Source organism: Mustela nigripes, chromosome 7 (genome assembly GCF_022355385.1).
Source record: "Mustela nigripes isolate SB6536 chromosome 7, MUSNIG.SB6536, whole genome shotgun sequence".
Taxonomy (NCBI): domain Eukaryota; kingdom Metazoa; phylum Chordata; class Mammalia; order Carnivora; family Mustelidae; genus Mustela; species Mustela nigripes.
Genome location: NC_081563.1, coordinates 60,687,605 through 60,704,492, shown reverse-complemented (window position 1 = coordinate 60,704,492; position 16,888 = coordinate 60,687,605). Strand labels below are relative to the sequence as shown.

The window sequence follows — 16,888 nt, the reverse complement described above, 5'->3', positions numbered from 1 at the left end:
AGCTGCTTCTTATAAGCACATTACTCAGAAAAATGATGCTCATTTATATAAACCACTTAATAAAAATCTCTCTAAAATGTATGAGAGATTATACTGTACGCAACTTCATTAATGGTTTAATTATTAATTCTAATAGTAAGGAGCTTAATTTTAAGATTTATGAATTCTTGGGGCACCTGGGTGGCTCAGTGGGTTGGACCTCTGCCTTCAGCTCAGGTCATGATCTCAGGGTTCTGGGATCGAGCCCCGCGTCGGGCTCTCTGCTCGGCAGGGAGCCTGCTTCCTCCTCTTTCTCTGCCTGCCTGTCTGCCTACTTGTGATCTCTGTCAAATAAATAAATAAAATCTTAAAAAAAAAAAGATTTATGAATTCTTATACTAGTTTAAGATGTCAAAAATATAATTTTCATTCTAATTCCATTTTCTTTGGTTCCCTCACTGCTAGTTAACTCTTTTAGTTTAAATGTCATAACACCCTGTGAGTTGGCACCATCAGTGATTAGAATATTACTAAAAGCCATTCCTATACCGACATAGATAGCAACTGTTTGACTGTACATAAGTGATTGTGAACTACATAAAATATCACACAAAACCCAAACTAAATGTATCCCCAAATCTCCAGTTCAGTATTAGAATGTCCACAGCAAATTCCAATGCCCTCTGATGTAAGGGAAAGTGTGATGGAGGAGGAACTGAATGGAAGGAAAAGCATCTTAACCGATAGCTTGTTTTACAAAGGCACATGGCCATGTGGACACATCATTAGGGACCCCCATGCCCAAGGCTTTGGAAGGGGTTTGTACAACTCATGGGTCTGAACTTAAGCTTCACTAGTTCATGGCAAATCTGCTTCTACAAAGATCAATTATTGAGTGAAGGGGTGAGTATGGTAAGCTTATTATGAGCATGACTCTGTTTAAATGGATCTGTGTTTGATTTTTAACTTCACTCATTAGTTTGTGACTGCGGGGAAATTATTTCTCCATGCTTCTGCTTTTTAATCTGTGAAAAGGGATAATAATATCTAACACATAGGGCTGTTCCAAGTTACTGAAAGATAAATGTATAAAGCATGTAGTTCGGTAACTGGCCAATGCTAATAAACAAAACCAACGCTTATGTGATAATGATTACGAAGATGATGACAGTGCTATATTGAATATGACAAGGTAGTCAGAGAATGTTGAGGGGTATAATGCTTTTTGATCCTATAATAAATGTTCTGCAAACAACTGGGATTTTAAAAGTTCCTTTGGTTGACTTGGTTTAGTTTCCAAAGTCTTTCAAAAATTCTGCAGTAAATGTTCCTATTCTATGCCCCTCTGTAAAACCTTTGTTTTTGCACAGGTAAAGGCTATAGTAGCAAGGAAAAGTTTAGGATGGAAAGAATATTCTGCCACCCACTGCTTAGCCCCATTTAGGGTAACTCCCTTACTCCTCTATCAGTGTTTCAAAATGGCTAGATACCAGCTCACACATTTAGGACCATTAGAATCCTCCAAAATACTTATTCATTGATCCAGAGACTTCCCAACAGAAGTTCTTTAGAAGGGAAAGTTGCAAATAACATACTTTTTTTTTTTTTTTTAAGATTTCATTCATTTGACAAAGAAAGATCACAAGTAGGCAGAGAGGCAGGCAGAGAGGAAGGGAAGCAGGCTCCCCGCTGAGCAGGGAGGCCGATGCGGGGCTCGATCCCAGCACCCTGAGATCATGACCTGAGCAGAAGGCAGAGGCTTTAACCCACTGAGCCACCCAGGTGCCCCTATTTACTTTTCTATATAGAACATTCACAACTCATATACATATATATAAAGTAGTATATACATTTGTGTACATGTACACACACATGTTTACAGGCATTTCAGTGTCAAGTGGATAAGGAAGTTCAGTGTTTTGAGATATGGAAGAGGTGATATTTATTACAAATATTCTGTCTCTAGAAGTAGAGATGAAAATGTAACCTGCAAAATGTAAACGACAAACAGGAATCCATCAGCTGCTCTTGAAGACAACTGTGAAGACATGTGCAGGCTGTTGTAAAGCATTTGAAAACTTAAAATGTTAAGCCTTTCATTTAGGGATACAAATTGGGAGTATTATTAGCAGGACTACATGCTTTCAGAGTAAGAGAGCTGTTTTTCTCCGTTGTTTTTCTAAATGCTTATGTAGACTGGAATGTCCCTAAAAGTGATGGTTCTTGCAAGAGGTATTTGTTTTTGCAAGACATATTGGTATTTTTATTAAGGTATTTGTTAATGGGAGATTTTAAGACTACACAATAGGCATGATAACCTGCATGTCTGAACTTCTCTTTCCCCTATGCCAGATGAAAAGCTGTGAAAAGGACTTGGAGTATGTGAAATAATAGAAAATGTATATATCGACCTCTGTCCCCAGTTCCTAGCACAGAGCTCCTAAAAACCCTTGTAATTTCCTAAGTGATAGAGTATCTTTTGTACTCAGGAGTCAATGATTGGTGGGCTCCAGGTCGGGGCTGGTCACCAGAAAGACCATGCCATGGTTAGAAACTTTAGAACTTTCAGTTGCATCCCATACACTCCAGGAAGAGGAGGCTAAAAATTGAGGTGTTGATTAACCATCCATACGTGATGGTACCTCCATAAAACCAAAAATATGAGTTCCAGGGATTTTCCAGCTTGCTGAACACACTGCGGATGGAGGATGGAGGTTCTGGGGAGGGTGGCACCTGGCAAGGACTTGAAAGCTCTGAGCCCTACTCCCTATAGCTTGCCTTAGGCATCTCTTCCATCTGATGCCACTTTGTATCCTTTATCATAGCTTTTTATAAAAACTGGTAAAGGTAATTTAGCTTTTTCCTGAGTTCTGTGAGTCTCTGTAGCAAATTATCAAACCCAAGGAGTGTGACATGAGATTTACAGATGGTCAGTCAAAAGTACAGATGACCACTTGGGACTTGAGATCGGCATCCAAAGTGGGGGTAGGCAATCTTGTGGGACTGAAACCTTAACATGCGGGATCTGATATTAACTCCAAGTAGATAGTGTCGGAATTGAGTTAAGTTGTGGAACACCCAGCTGGTGTCAGAGAATTGCCTGATGTGTGGGAAATCCACACATCTGATGTCTGAAGTGAAGTGAAGTGTGGCATTAGTGTGAGAGTAGAGGAAAAACACAGGGAGTATTTTTCCCACATTGGGAATTTTGGCCCAGTGCTGCATGAACTACATTGCAGGTAATGGTAGGGGGTGTCCCACAGTGGCATTATTCAAGACATAGTAATCAGCTTTGGAAATACTCTGTCATCCATACTGATTGCTTCATTTTGGCCATATGGAGCCTGACCACATCTGGGAATATTCAGAATATATAAAGAACTCTCAAAACTCAATAATAAGGAAACAAACACCACAAAAAATTTTTTTAAGTGTGAAAATATCTGAAAAGACACTTCACTGAGAAAATATAAAGATGTCAAACACAATGAAGATCTACATCATTAGCTATTAGGGAAATGTCAATTAAAATCACGGTGAAATTCTGCTACCCTTATTAGAATGGCTAAAATATAAGACTGACCACACTAAGAATCAGCAAGAATACAGATCAACTAGAACTTCCATACATTGCTAGTGGGAATGCAAAATGATATAATCACTTCGGAAGACTTAGCAATTTCTTAAAAATTAACTATAAAACTACCATCTGACCCAGCCATTCTCCTTCCAGATATTAACCAAGAGAGATGAAGGTACAAAGAATTATATTTAAATTTTCACAGATTTGTAATTACCCCTACACTAGAAAAAATCCAAATGTCTCAACAGTAGAATGGATAAGGAAATTTCAGCATATTCATAAAATGGAATATAACTAATAAAAAGGAACAAACTATTGATACACACAGCATGCATGAATCCCAAAATAACTATGTTGAGCAAACAAAGCCAGAAAAAAGGAGTATACTATATGATTCCATTTATAGCAAGTTATAGAAAATGCAAACTAAACTGACAGAAATCAGTGGTTAAGGATGGGAGTGAGAACAAGGGGGAGGAATTAGAAAGAGGCATGAGGAAACCTTTTAAGGTTGATGGTCTGTTCATCATCTTGATTTGGTGATGGTTTCTCAGGCTATACATGAGTCAAAACATATCAAATTATACACTTTAAATATAAGCCCTCTATTGTATGTCAATATCTGACATTAAAGGTGTAAAAAACAGCATATTTCCAAGTTAACTTGTTCTGTAAAAAAAAAAAAAAAAAAAAAAAAAAGGAGGTACGACATATATAGTATTCACTCTCCTCTTAGCCAGATCCTATAAAAAGGCCCACAGCCACTCCAATACTACCCTAGACAGGGAGAGAATAAAGGAGCAAAAGTCATAGTAGAAATAGACAGAAGTCTGAAATTATTGCAATTAAAATAAAACTTCTAAAAAACACACACCCATTTAAATGTACTGTGAGGGCTTCTCCCAGGGCCTTAGAGAAAGCCACTTTGGAAGCGAGGGACTGATGGAGATGACAAGCGCTCCTACGCACTCCTTGGATTTGGGGGAGGTGGGGAGGAGCATATAAATTCAGCAAAGGAACAGACAGACTCCTCAGCTCCCTGGGCTCAGAGCTATGGTCTGGATATTAAGGCACATGGCCTTGTTTTGAGGTCACAAGCTAGTAAGGCATGAAGACATATCAATTACTCAAGGAATGGGGCAAATTTTGAAAGGTCAATGATACCATCCTCTGGAGTTTATGCATGATTAGCCAGCACAGACCTGCACAGTCACTCAAGAGATATATTTGTGTACTTAGGCACAAGGCTGTAAGACAAGACTCACAGATACTATTACTGTGCGGCTGCTACTGCTACTATTTGCTGATTTGGGACTTGAGGCAGATCATATCATCTCTGGGTGCTGGTTTAAACACTAGTAAAATAGAGTAATAAGAATTACCTATTTGTGGGGTATACTGAGGTCTTACCACAGACATAATTTTTATCCTTGTTCTGAAATATTGCTAATTCTTATTGTCTAATGTTCCTTCTGGGTGCTTCATTGGCTCAGTTGGTTAAGAGTCTGTCTGCCTGCCTTGGGCTCAGTAATGATTCCAGGGTCCTGGGATCAAGCCCCGCATCAGGCTCCCTGAGCAGTGGGGAACCTGCTTCTCTCTCTCTCTGCCACTCTTCCTGCTTGTGCTCTTATTCTCTCTGTGTCACATAAATAAAATCTTAAAAAAAAAAAATAAAGTTCCTTCTGCAGTTGGAAGAAACAGAAATAGGGAAGTGAAAGAGAATTAGGTAGCACAGGCAGGTGGCCCTGTGTAGGGTAGCTCTCCCCAGGGCTTAGGCTGCTGACTACTCTCTTCCCGTCACAGAGATCTCTCTAAGCCTTAGGAGGAGACTGCCCTTGGTAAGGGTCATGAAACATAAGCCTAATTTGCTTCAAATTAAATCCACCTCTGTCTAGAAGCTTTCTATTACATTTTCCCCAATTTTTTAAAAAGTTACCATTTATTAGGTGCTTACTTTATGTGAGCCATATATGTACTTGTCAATTTTTCTCAACCTTGTCAATACTTTAGAATCACTCAGGAAGCTTTTAAAATTTAGCAAACAAAAAGTAAACTCAAAATGGATTAAAAACCTAAATGTGAGACCTGAAGCCATAAAATTCCTCAAAGAAAACATAGGCAGTAGTCTCTTGGACATGGGCCTTAGGGCAAGGGAAATAAAAGTAAAATTAAACTATTGGGACTACATCAAAATAAGAAGTTTCTGCCCAGCAAAGGAAACCATCATCAAAACAATAAGCATCTTACTGAATTGGAGAAGATATTTGCAAATGATATATCTGTAAAGGGTTAACATCCAAAATATATAAAGAACTTCTACAACTCAATGCCAAAAAAATCCAATTAATAAAATGGGCAGAGGACCTCAATAAATATTTTTTTCTAAAGAAGACATACAAATGACTGACAGACACATGAAAAGATGTTCAATATCAGTAATTACCAAGGAAAGGCAAATCAAAACCACAATGAGATAACAGCTGGTACCTCTCAGAATAGCTAAAATCAAAAAGACAAGAAATAACAAGTGTTGACAAGGATGTGGAAAAAATGGCCCTTCGTGCACTGTTCGTGGGAATGAAATTGGTGCAGTCACTATAGAAAATGGCATGGAGATTGCTCAAAATATTAAAAATAGAATTACCATATGATCCAGTAATTCCACTACTAGGTATTTACCCAAGGAAAATGAAAACGTCAATTCAAAAAGATATAAGTATTTCTATGTTTATTGCAGCATTATTTACAATAGGCATGTTATGGAAGGAATCCAAGTATCCATTCACAGATGAATAAAGAAGTTGTGGTATACACATAAAATGGAATATTGCCTCGCCATAAAAAAGAATAAGATTTTGCCATTTGCAACAATATGACCTAAAGGGTATTATGCTAAGTGAAATAAGTCAGACAGAAAAAGACAAATACCATATAACTTCACTCATATGTGGAATTTATGAAAACAAAGAAAAAAGAGATTAAAAAACAGACTCTTCAATACATAGAACAAACTGGTGGTTGCCAGAGGGGAGGTTGGTGGGGGAATGAGTGAAATAGATAAAGAGAATTAAGAGTACACTTATTGTGATGAGCGCTGAGCATGTATAGAATGTATACAATTATTAAATCATTATATACCTGAGACCAATAATATAACACTGCATATTAATTACACTTCAAGTTTTTGAAAATGTAAAATATACCAACCTGAAACCTACTGAAACTAAATCTCTAGGGGCGAGGCTTGAATATCTATAGTTTCTAAAAGCCCCACCAATGATTCTAATGAGCAACAAGGGTTGAAATTCTTGGCACACTATACTACTTTACATATTTTAACTTCTTAAATACTTACACAAACGTGAGAGGGAGATCTTATGACTGTTATACGTGAATAAACCAAGGTTCAGAAAGGGTTTTACTCAAGATGAAATCACGGAGTTGTAATTCAAACCCAGATAGGTCTGACTTCACAGAACACTTTGCTATACCAGTTCCCAACTTTATATGCCTCTTAAGAAAGAACAGCCTTTTTCTTTTTTAAGATTTTATTTATTTAATTGACAGAGAGAGAGATCACAAGTAGGCAGAGAGGCAGGCAGAGAGAGAGGTAGAAACAGGCTTCCCGCTGAGCAGAGAGGCTGACACAGGGCTCAATCCCAGGACCCTGAGATCATGACCTGAGCAGAAGGCAGAGGCTTAACCCACTGAGCCACCAAAGTGGCTCCCAAAAGAACAACCCAAAAGAAATAAAGCGTTTTTCCTATGTTGTCCCAAAAGAACAACCTTTTAATGCAAACTTTTACAAATGGCAAAATACAGTGATGGGTACAATATCAAATAATTATTTTCACAGCAAACGTGACCTTAATTCTAATCCTACAAGAAACAATAGAGTAAAGCCATATTCAAGTTTCGTTCTAAGTTGGAAGAGTCCTTTACACCCAGCAAAATTCCTAATAATCTTTATTTTTTTTTTAAAGATTTTATTTATTTATTTGACAGAGAGAAATCACAAGTAGATGGAGAGGCAGGCAGAGAGAGAGAGAGAGGGAAGCAGGCTCCTTGCAGAGCAGAGAGCCCGATGCGGGACCCGATCCCAGGACCCTGAGATCATGACCTGAGCCGAAGGCAGCGGCTTAAACCACTGAGCCACCCAGGCGACCCCCTAATAATCTTTATAAAAGAGAAACTTTTTGGTGATGAAAATCCCAAGTATCATCTAGGATTGGAATGTGTCCTATTTGATGTGGCCTTGGAGGTTCTGGATACAGGGTAATTAGCAGTAACTCAGAACACACTGTACCTCAAGCCTACCCACTCTCCCTTTCACAATCCTACATCTTCCTTTTTCTTGGATTCATTGTTCACTTTGATAAAGTACATTCCCAACTAATTATTTCAACAAAGATCTGTAGGAGAAACCTGAGAAACCTGATGCCATGATTTGCATTCCTCTAAGCTTAACCTGTTTACCCCTTGGGAAGCTTTTAGGATTTGATCTCTATTCTTAGTTTTCTAAAATTTCACTATGACAAGTCTAGGTGTTGGTTCTATTTCATTCATCTTGGTTAACATTTTCAATTTGAAGATTTGTAGCTTTTCTTTTTTTCACTGAAATAGTTTGACATGCAATGTTACATTAGTTTCAAGAGTACAACAGAGTGATTTGACAAGTCTATACCTTATACTACGCTCACCACAAGTGTAGCTACCATCTGTCACCATACAACATCGTTATAATGCCACTGACTATATGCCCTATGCTGTACCTTTTATCACCAAGACTTTTTCATTCCATGACTGGAGACCTGTTTCTCCCATTCCCCTTCATCCAGTTTGCCCATCCTCTTAGCCCCTGACTTGTATCTTTCTTAAACTCAGAGCAATCTACTTTTATCATTACTTTTTTTTCTCCTCTACATGCTCTCCTTTCTCTTTTCTAGTGTTTCTATATATGAATATTTAAACTTTCAGATCTATTTTGAAATGCACTGAAGGAGAATTCCTTCTCCTCTACCTTCTACTCATTAATTTATTCTTTAGTCATCTCTCTTCTATTAATAAACCTTCTATTGATTTATTTCAAAGACCAAAAATTTAATTTCCTAGATTTCAAACTGACTCTTTGATGTGGTTACAGAATCCTTTCACAACACACTAAAAATACTAATTTCATTTCTTCACCCAGAGTCCTTTCATTTGCTTTATCAACTCTCTTGAGAGTTTAGTTCCATTTGTTGAATTCAGTGCCTTTTTTTTTTTTTAAAGATTTTTACTTATTTGACAGAGTGAGAAAAAGAGAGAGAACACAAGCAGGGAGAGCAGCAGGCAGAGAGAGAGGGAGAAGCAAGCTCCCCATTTAGCAGAGACACAGGACTCAATCCCAGGACCCTGGGATCAGGACCTGAGCTGAAGGCAGATGCTTAACCAACTGAGCCACCCAGGTGCCGCAAATTCATTGTTTTTCTTACGTGGGGGTTAGTTTTCCACAAAACTTTGATGATTCTTTTATCTCTTGATCTTTATATGTGCTAATTAATTAATACCTGATCAGTGGAATAAAAGTAAGATTGTGTGAATATTCTGTGCTCGAGTCTTTTGCCCAATTGCCTTAGTATCCTTGAATATAGTCTGAATCAGTTATCACTAAGATAGCTGTAAAATGGTGATTTTCAGGTCACCTGGGTGACTCAGTCAGTTAAGCATCCTACTCTTGATTTCAGCTCAGGTCTTGACCTCAGGGTCATGAGTACAAGTCCTAAGTTGGACTCCACACGTAAGTAAACATACAGCCTACTTTCTTCTTTTTTTTACTTTTTAAAAAAATTTAAATTAATTAACATATAATGTATTATTGGCTTCAGGGGTACAGGTCTGTGATTCATCAGTCTTATATAATATCAGTGCTCATTACAATACAAACCCTCCCCAGTGTCCATCACCCAGTAGAGCCTACTTAACAAACAAACAAACATAGAAGGGACACCTGGCTAGCTCAGTTGGTGGACCATGTGACTCTTGATCTCAGGGTTGTAAATTCCAGCCCCACATTGGATGTAGAGATAACCTTAAAATAAAATCTAAAAAAAAAAAAGTACCATAGAAAATAAATTTACTGGGCGCCTGGGTGGCTCAGTAGGTTAAGCCACTGCCTTCAGCTCAGGTCATGATCTCAGAGTCCTGGGATCGAGTCCTACATCAGGCTCTCTGCTCAGCAGGGAGCCTGCTTCCCTCTCTCTCTCTCTGCCAGCCTCTCTACCTACCTGTGATCTCTCTCTGTCAAATAAATAAATAAAATCTTAAAAAAAAAAAGAAAAGAAAAGAAATTTACGTGTTTATTAAAGGGAATTATTGCACTTGCTGGCTCCTTGGCCGAGAATTTGAACATTAAATGAGATAGAATCAGGTGAGATGAAAAAAAAATATTGGTCGGTATTCAAGTTATTACAAATGTCCCATTTGGGACTTATGGCAATAAATTCAAACTTATTCATTCATTTATATATTCAAATATTATCTTGATAGGTGTTTATTATGAGCTAGGACTTTGCTATAGATTACTCATTTTTTTAAACTACTCATTTTCTATATTGAATCTGCACTAAACATAATTCACATCTTCTTTAGCTTTAGTTCTTAGCAGATGTCATTGTAAAATTTCTTCAGATGCTGATGATTCCTCATTTAGTGTCTATTGAGACCTACCACATCCCAGGCATGGGGGATACAATAGCAAATGGATGAGGCCCCAGCCATCATGGAGCTTGTATTTCAGTTGAGGGAGAAGGCAGACAAGCAAAGTAGTAAAATAGTTGCAAACTGTAGTGAGTACTAAAAAGGGACACAAACAAGGATGGAAGGAGGATATTACAGGGAAGAGGGCTTCATTTGGGTAATTAGGGGAGGTTTCTGAGGGCAGGGATCTTTGCTTCACTGCTCTCTCCTTAGCATCCAAAACATGCCTGGAATGTAGCAGGCATTCAGTAAATGAATAAGGAGATAAATCAAAACCTGAATCAAAAGGATGCTAATCATTCAAGGAGAAGGGCATTCCAGGCAGAGGAAACAGCATGAACAAAGACTTTGAAGCAACCTAACTGTCCATCAATAGATAAATGGATAAAGAAGATGTAATACATATATAGGATTATATTTAATGGAATATTACTCAGCCATAAAAAAAGAATGAAATTGGGGTGCTTGGGTGTCTCAGTGGGTTAAAGTCTCTACCTTCGGCTCAGGTCATGGACTCAGGGTCCTGGGATGGAGTCCCACATTGGGCTCTCTGCTCAGCAGGGAGCCTGCTTCCTCTTCTCTCCCTGCCTGCCTCTCTGACTACTTATAATCTCTATCAAATAAATAAAATAAAATAAAATAAAAAAGAATGAAATCTTGTCGTTCAGGATAAGAAGGATGGACCTAGAGAGTATTATGCTAAGTGAAATAAATCAGAGAAGGACAAATACCATATGACTTCACTTTTATGTGGAATCTAAAAAACAAAACAAATGAACAAACAGAAACAGAATCATAAATACAGAGAATAATCTGGTGGCTGCCAGAGGGGAAGAGTTTAGGGGGATGGGTAATGGGGATTAAGAGTTACAAACTTCCAGTTATAAAATAAGTAAGTTATGGGGATGGAAAGTACAGCATGATGAATACCACCAATAATATTATAATAATGTTGTATTGTAACTACACTTACCTTAGTGAGCATAGCTTAATGTGTATAGAATTGTTAAGTCACTATGCTGTATGCCTGAAACTAATATAACATTGTATGTCAACTATACCTCAACTAAAAAAAAGTCCATAGAAAAAAAGTTTAAAAATAAAATTGCAGGGGCGCCTGGGTGGCTCAGTGGGTTAAGCCGCTGCCTTCGGCTCGGGTCATGATCTCAGGGTCCTGGGATCGAGCCCCACATCAGGTTCTCTGCTCAGCAGGGAGCCTGCTTCCCCCTTTCTCTCTGCCTGCCTCTCTGCCTACTTGTGATCTATCGAATAAATAAAATCTTTAAAAAAAAATAAAGTAAAATTGCAGTGTTATATGCAACTGATGAATTACTGAATACTACATCTGAAACTAATGATGTACCATATGTTGGCTAATTGAATTTAAATAAAGAAAATAAAAATAAAAATAAAATTGTATTCCTTACCTCATTTTACGGATCAGCCACTGAAGTAGGAGGAACTTATGGCCTGAGTTGAGTATACATTATTTCTTCACCCCAACTGACCTTATCAGTATTTCTTCCACTATCAAAGGCAACAATCAAAGGGACCAAATAAACCTCAAACAGGTCATGCAAAACTATCATCCCATAATTATTTGGAGCCATCAAAGTGGGATAAAAATAGACTGAATTACTCAAGGACTGCAGGGTGACAACCAAATTTATCCAACTCATTATCTTTTCTATCCTCCAACCTACAACTACAGTAAGACAGAAACAAATTTGGAATTACTGTGATATTGTTATGGGGTGAAACTTATTATGAAAAATTCCCTATGTGTACAAATAGCTTAATGAAAGAGAAAATGTTAGATGTGAACTAGTTCAAAAGGAATAAATAGCTTTCCTTTAAAAAATTCAAATCAGGTGTACTTTTCATTATTGCTCCATATTAAACAGTTAACATATTTTCTTTCATTTAATTCTCACAACTACCCTGGAGGTCAATTTTAATATTTCCATTTTATAGATTGGCTTAGAGAAGAAGTCACTTACCTAAAGTCACACAAATGAAATTACCATGATAATAATGGCAAAGTCAAGTCTGACTTTTATTACTTTGTGTGTAGATATAACACCTTTAGTAATTACTTTATATTGGCATTATTTGAAAAATGGCTCATCAAGGATTCTAAATAAGTTGTTTAAACTGGAATCATCTTGGTTTCTGGGGTGTCTGGGTGGCTCAGTGGGCTAAGCATCTGTCTTTGGCTCAGGTCATGATTCCAGGGTCCTGGGACTGAGCCCCGCATCAGGCTCCCCACTCTGCAGAAAGCCTGTTTCTCCCTCTCCCTTTGCCTGTCTTTCTCCCTGCTTGTGTTCTGTCAAATAAATAAGTAAAATCTTAAAAAAATCATCCCGTTTTGAAAACAACCCCTTTATATTTTTATAGCATTTGTCACAAAGTGCTTTCATTGGATTTTTACTATATCCTTTGAGGTAGGGGAGCAGATGTAATAAGGAAATGGAGGCAAAGCACATGATTCTCTGTGTTACAGCCTCTCTCTGTTCCTCTGTGACTTGTGTGCTTCCATGCCTGGGCCCCACACTTGAGTAAAAGTCCTTTGAGGGATGGGGTTCTGCCTATATTCTCTCTATAGCCTGATGCCAGCAATCCTGTGGGCACTCAGTCACTATTTTAAACAACTTTGGTGAGGTAAAAATGATTTACAGTAAACTGCACATATTTAAAGCATTAAGTTCTGACATATGTACACATCTGTGAAACTAACACCACAATCAAGGCATTAAATATATCAAACATATCCATCACTCCCAAAAGTTTCCATGAGCACGTATGAATGAAAAAAACCCAAATCTTTGGGGACCTAAGACAGTACTGTGCTGCTTCTCTTACACTTGATGGAAGGCTATGCTTTTATATGTTATTTTGCCTGGTGTATGCTGTTATACAGTTATGGAAAAGAACTTAATTGAAGATAAAACATTTTATTTGTAGAAACCCAAAACATATATCGCTTGAAGTACATATGGAGTCTGCCATTTGGGAATTAGAACATCCTACCTGCTTCCTGATGAATCACCAACTCAGTCCTTCCAGAGATTTTGTCCGGGTCCTGCTCTTGAATCCCAGGAGGCACCCAGGTTTGCTGTCTTTATGATTACTTCCCTTTTTGCTTCCCGCTTAGGCAATTTTAAGCAGTACTGCTGCCATTGGTTTCTGTTTATCTGCTGAGAGTGATGGAGAAACTCTTAGGTTCCTGACCTAGACTGCCTGTGTTCAAATCCTGATTCTACTTCTTATAGGCTGTAGGGCTTTGGGTAGGTTACCTCTCTGCACAGAGCCTTGTAGTTTGACAGTACATTTTTGGTAAATGTTACATATAACTATTTTCTCTGAAAACTGGCTTATATACTATTCAGCCCACATGGCAGAAATGTCCAAAACTCCTGCCTCACAAGAGAATGATCCTCCCTTCCTCCCACAGCATCCCTCCTTCCCTTCCTCCTACCTCTAGTTTTTATGTCTGTACCTTTTTAGAGACTAGTCCATTAAAAGCAGAATCCTAACCAATAATACAATGATGTAATTTAGAAAACACCTACTGGGACTCAGTTGATTAAGTGTCTGATTCTTGATTTCCACTCAGGCCATGATCTCAGAGTTGTGAGATCAAGCTCTGAGTCAGGTGTGGAGCCCATTTAAGATTCTCTCCCTCCCTCTGCCTCTCCTCCCCCACCCCCCTTCTCTCTCTTCCTTTCTAAGAAAAAAAAAATTCACTAAAATTGGTTCCACTTCTCTATTTCTCTCTGGAACCAAGGAGTATTTTAAGTCTAACCTACATGAAAGGGACTATAAATATCTTTTTTGGCAAATATATGTGTATTTGTATCCATAGACACACACACACACACACTATACCTATATAGTACATATATTTAATGTGTATATACATATATGTATAAATGTATATTATATGAACACTCACAGATAAAGAACAAATCTTACTGCTTAAAGCAGACAACCAAAATCTGATATCCAATAGTCTTTAGTGAGTTACTGACTTTCAATGACATTGTTTCACTGTACATAAAGATGTTAGCTAGCATAATCTCTCCCAACGTAATAGCTAATAAAGACACATTAACGAAGCAGTCATATCAAGTGTTTTATGTATGTATGTATGTATTACTTTTGAAGTTTATTTAGTTTTTTAGTAATCTCTACACCCAATATGGGGCTCACACTCATGACCACCAAGATCAAGAGTCACATGCTCTTTCTATTGAGCCAGCCAGGTGCCTAGTCATATCAAATGCTTTAAACTGTCCTTGAAAGGGGGGGGGGACACAAGGAGCTCATTAACTCCCACCTTGTACATAGGATAAAGCTACTTTCTCTTTGCACCTCCTTTCCTGTGATCAAAATTCTTCCAAAGAACTGCCTATACTTAATTTCTAGTGACTCTCCTTTCTCTCTTGAGCTCACTCCAATCAGGTCTTCCTCCTATTGTCATCAAAACTGCACTTACCAAAATCACTAGTGACCTCCGTGCAGTCAAATCTAAAGGATAAATCTCAGTTCTTTCTTCATTCTATTAGTTGTTCTTTTCTTCCTGAAATACCAAGATAGCCCCCACCCGCAGTTTTTTTCCTATCTCAATTTTCTTCTCTGCCTTCTTTGTTGAGTTCTCCTTTATCTTCCCAACCTTTAAAAAGTAGATATCCTCTGGGACACCTGGGTGGTTCAGTGGGTTAAGCCGCTGCCTTTGGCTCAGGTCATGATCCCAGGGTCCTGGGATCGAGTCCCGCATCGGGCTCTCTGCTCGGCAGGGTGTCTGCTTCCCTCTCTCTCTCTGCCTGCCTCTCTGCCTACTTGTGATCTCTGTCTGTCAAATAAATAAATAAAATCTTGAAAAAAAAAAAGTAGATATCTTCTTCTCTTCCCAATCTATATACACACACATTTGTTGGAGTTCTCATCCAGACCATAACTTTAGTATATGTGCTGCCGAAGCGAGCACCAGACCATAACTTTAAATACCTATATGCTATTGCCTGCTAAATTCATATATCTAGCCGAACTCCCACCCAAACTCCAGACACGTTTATATGTCCAATAGGCTATATAATATCGCCACTGAGATATCTGTAGGCATCTCAACAAGCCCAAAACTAAACCACTAACCTTCTGCCCCCTTAGTCCAAACCCCCATAATCTCATGTTCCCGCCACTCAGTTTTTTACTTAGTGAATTGATATTTTTAAAATGTAAATTTGATGGGGTGCCTGGGTGGCTCAGTGGGTTAAAGCCTCTACCTTTGGCTCAGATTATGATCCCGGGATCCTGGGATCGAGCCCTGCATCAGGCTCTCTGCTCGGCGGTGAGCCTGCTTCACCCCTCACTCTGCCTGCCTCTCTGACTACTTGTGATCTCTCTCATCAAATAAATAAATAAATAAATAAATAAATAAATAAATCTATCTTAAAAAAAAAAAAAAGTAAATTTGAGGGCACCTGGGTGGCTCAGTCAGTTAAGCATCTGCCTTTGGCTCAGGTCCTGATCCCAGGGTCCTGGGATGGAGTCCCGCATCAGGTTCCTTGATAAGCAGGGAGCCTGCTTCACCCTCTCTCTTTCTCCCTCTCAAATAAATTTTTAAAAAATGTAAATTCGATTGTTACTTTTCTGCTTAAAACTCTTCTATAGCTTCCCATTTTACTCAGAATGAAAAGTCTTTAATTGTGATCTATAAGCCCGTATCTGATCTGTCTCTACAACCACCATCTATATCAACTCTCTGATTTCATTTCCCATTGCTCTTCTTCTTGCTTACCCCACTCTATCCACAATGGTGTCCTTGCTGTTTCTTACCCATATCAAGCATATTCTCACGGCCTTTATACTTTGAATATTTTCCAGATATTCATATGTTATTCTCTAACTTCCTTTATCAGCTAGGCTTTTCCTAAATATCCCAAGTAAGATAAATCCTCTCATCTCTTTCAGTCCCCTATCCCGATTTATATTTATAACACTAAAAAAAAGCACTTTCTTGGGGCACCTGGATGGCTCAGTTGGTTTAGCATCTGCCTTAGGATCAGGTCTTGATCCCAGGGTCCTGGAATCAAGACCTGTGTCAGGCTCTCTGCTCAGTGAGGGGACTGCTTCTCCCTCTCCCTCTGCCTGTTGCTTCCCTGCTTGTATGCTCTGTCTCTGTCAAATAAATAAATAAAATCTTTAAAAAAACCCAACAACTTTATTTTGAAACATTGTAGATTCATAGACAGTTGTAAGAAATAATACAGATAGATTCTGCATATTCTTTACTCAGTTTCCTCCAATGGTCACATTTTATAAAGCTATAGTACAATATCCCCGACTAGGATACTGACATTGATACAGAACATTTCCACAGTTCCATCACCACAGGGCTTGTGTCACTCTTTTATAGCCACACCCACTTCCCTCCAACCTCCACCGCAGCTGTAACCCCTGGCAACCACTAATCTGTTCTCCATTTCTATAGTTTTGTTATTTCAAGAATGTTACATAAATGGAATTATACAGTATTAACCTTTCGGGATTGCCTTTTTCTAGTCAGCATAATTCTCTGGAGATTCA

At 38.3% G+C, this 16,888-nt stretch overlaps 1 long non-coding RNA gene across 1 annotated transcript in view; it reads right to left on the bottom strand.

The window, feature by feature from the left end:
• LOC132022550 (uncharacterized) overlaps nucleotides 1-16,888 on the bottom strand; it is a 98,385-nt gene that overhangs the window by 73,035 nt on the left and 8,462 nt on the right. The window contains exon 2 of the long non-coding RNA XR_009405618.1: nucleotides 13,331-13,497. This is a non-coding gene — a long non-coding RNA (uncharacterized LOC132022550). The remainder of the gene's footprint in view (nucleotides 1-13,330; nucleotides 13,498-16,888) is intronic.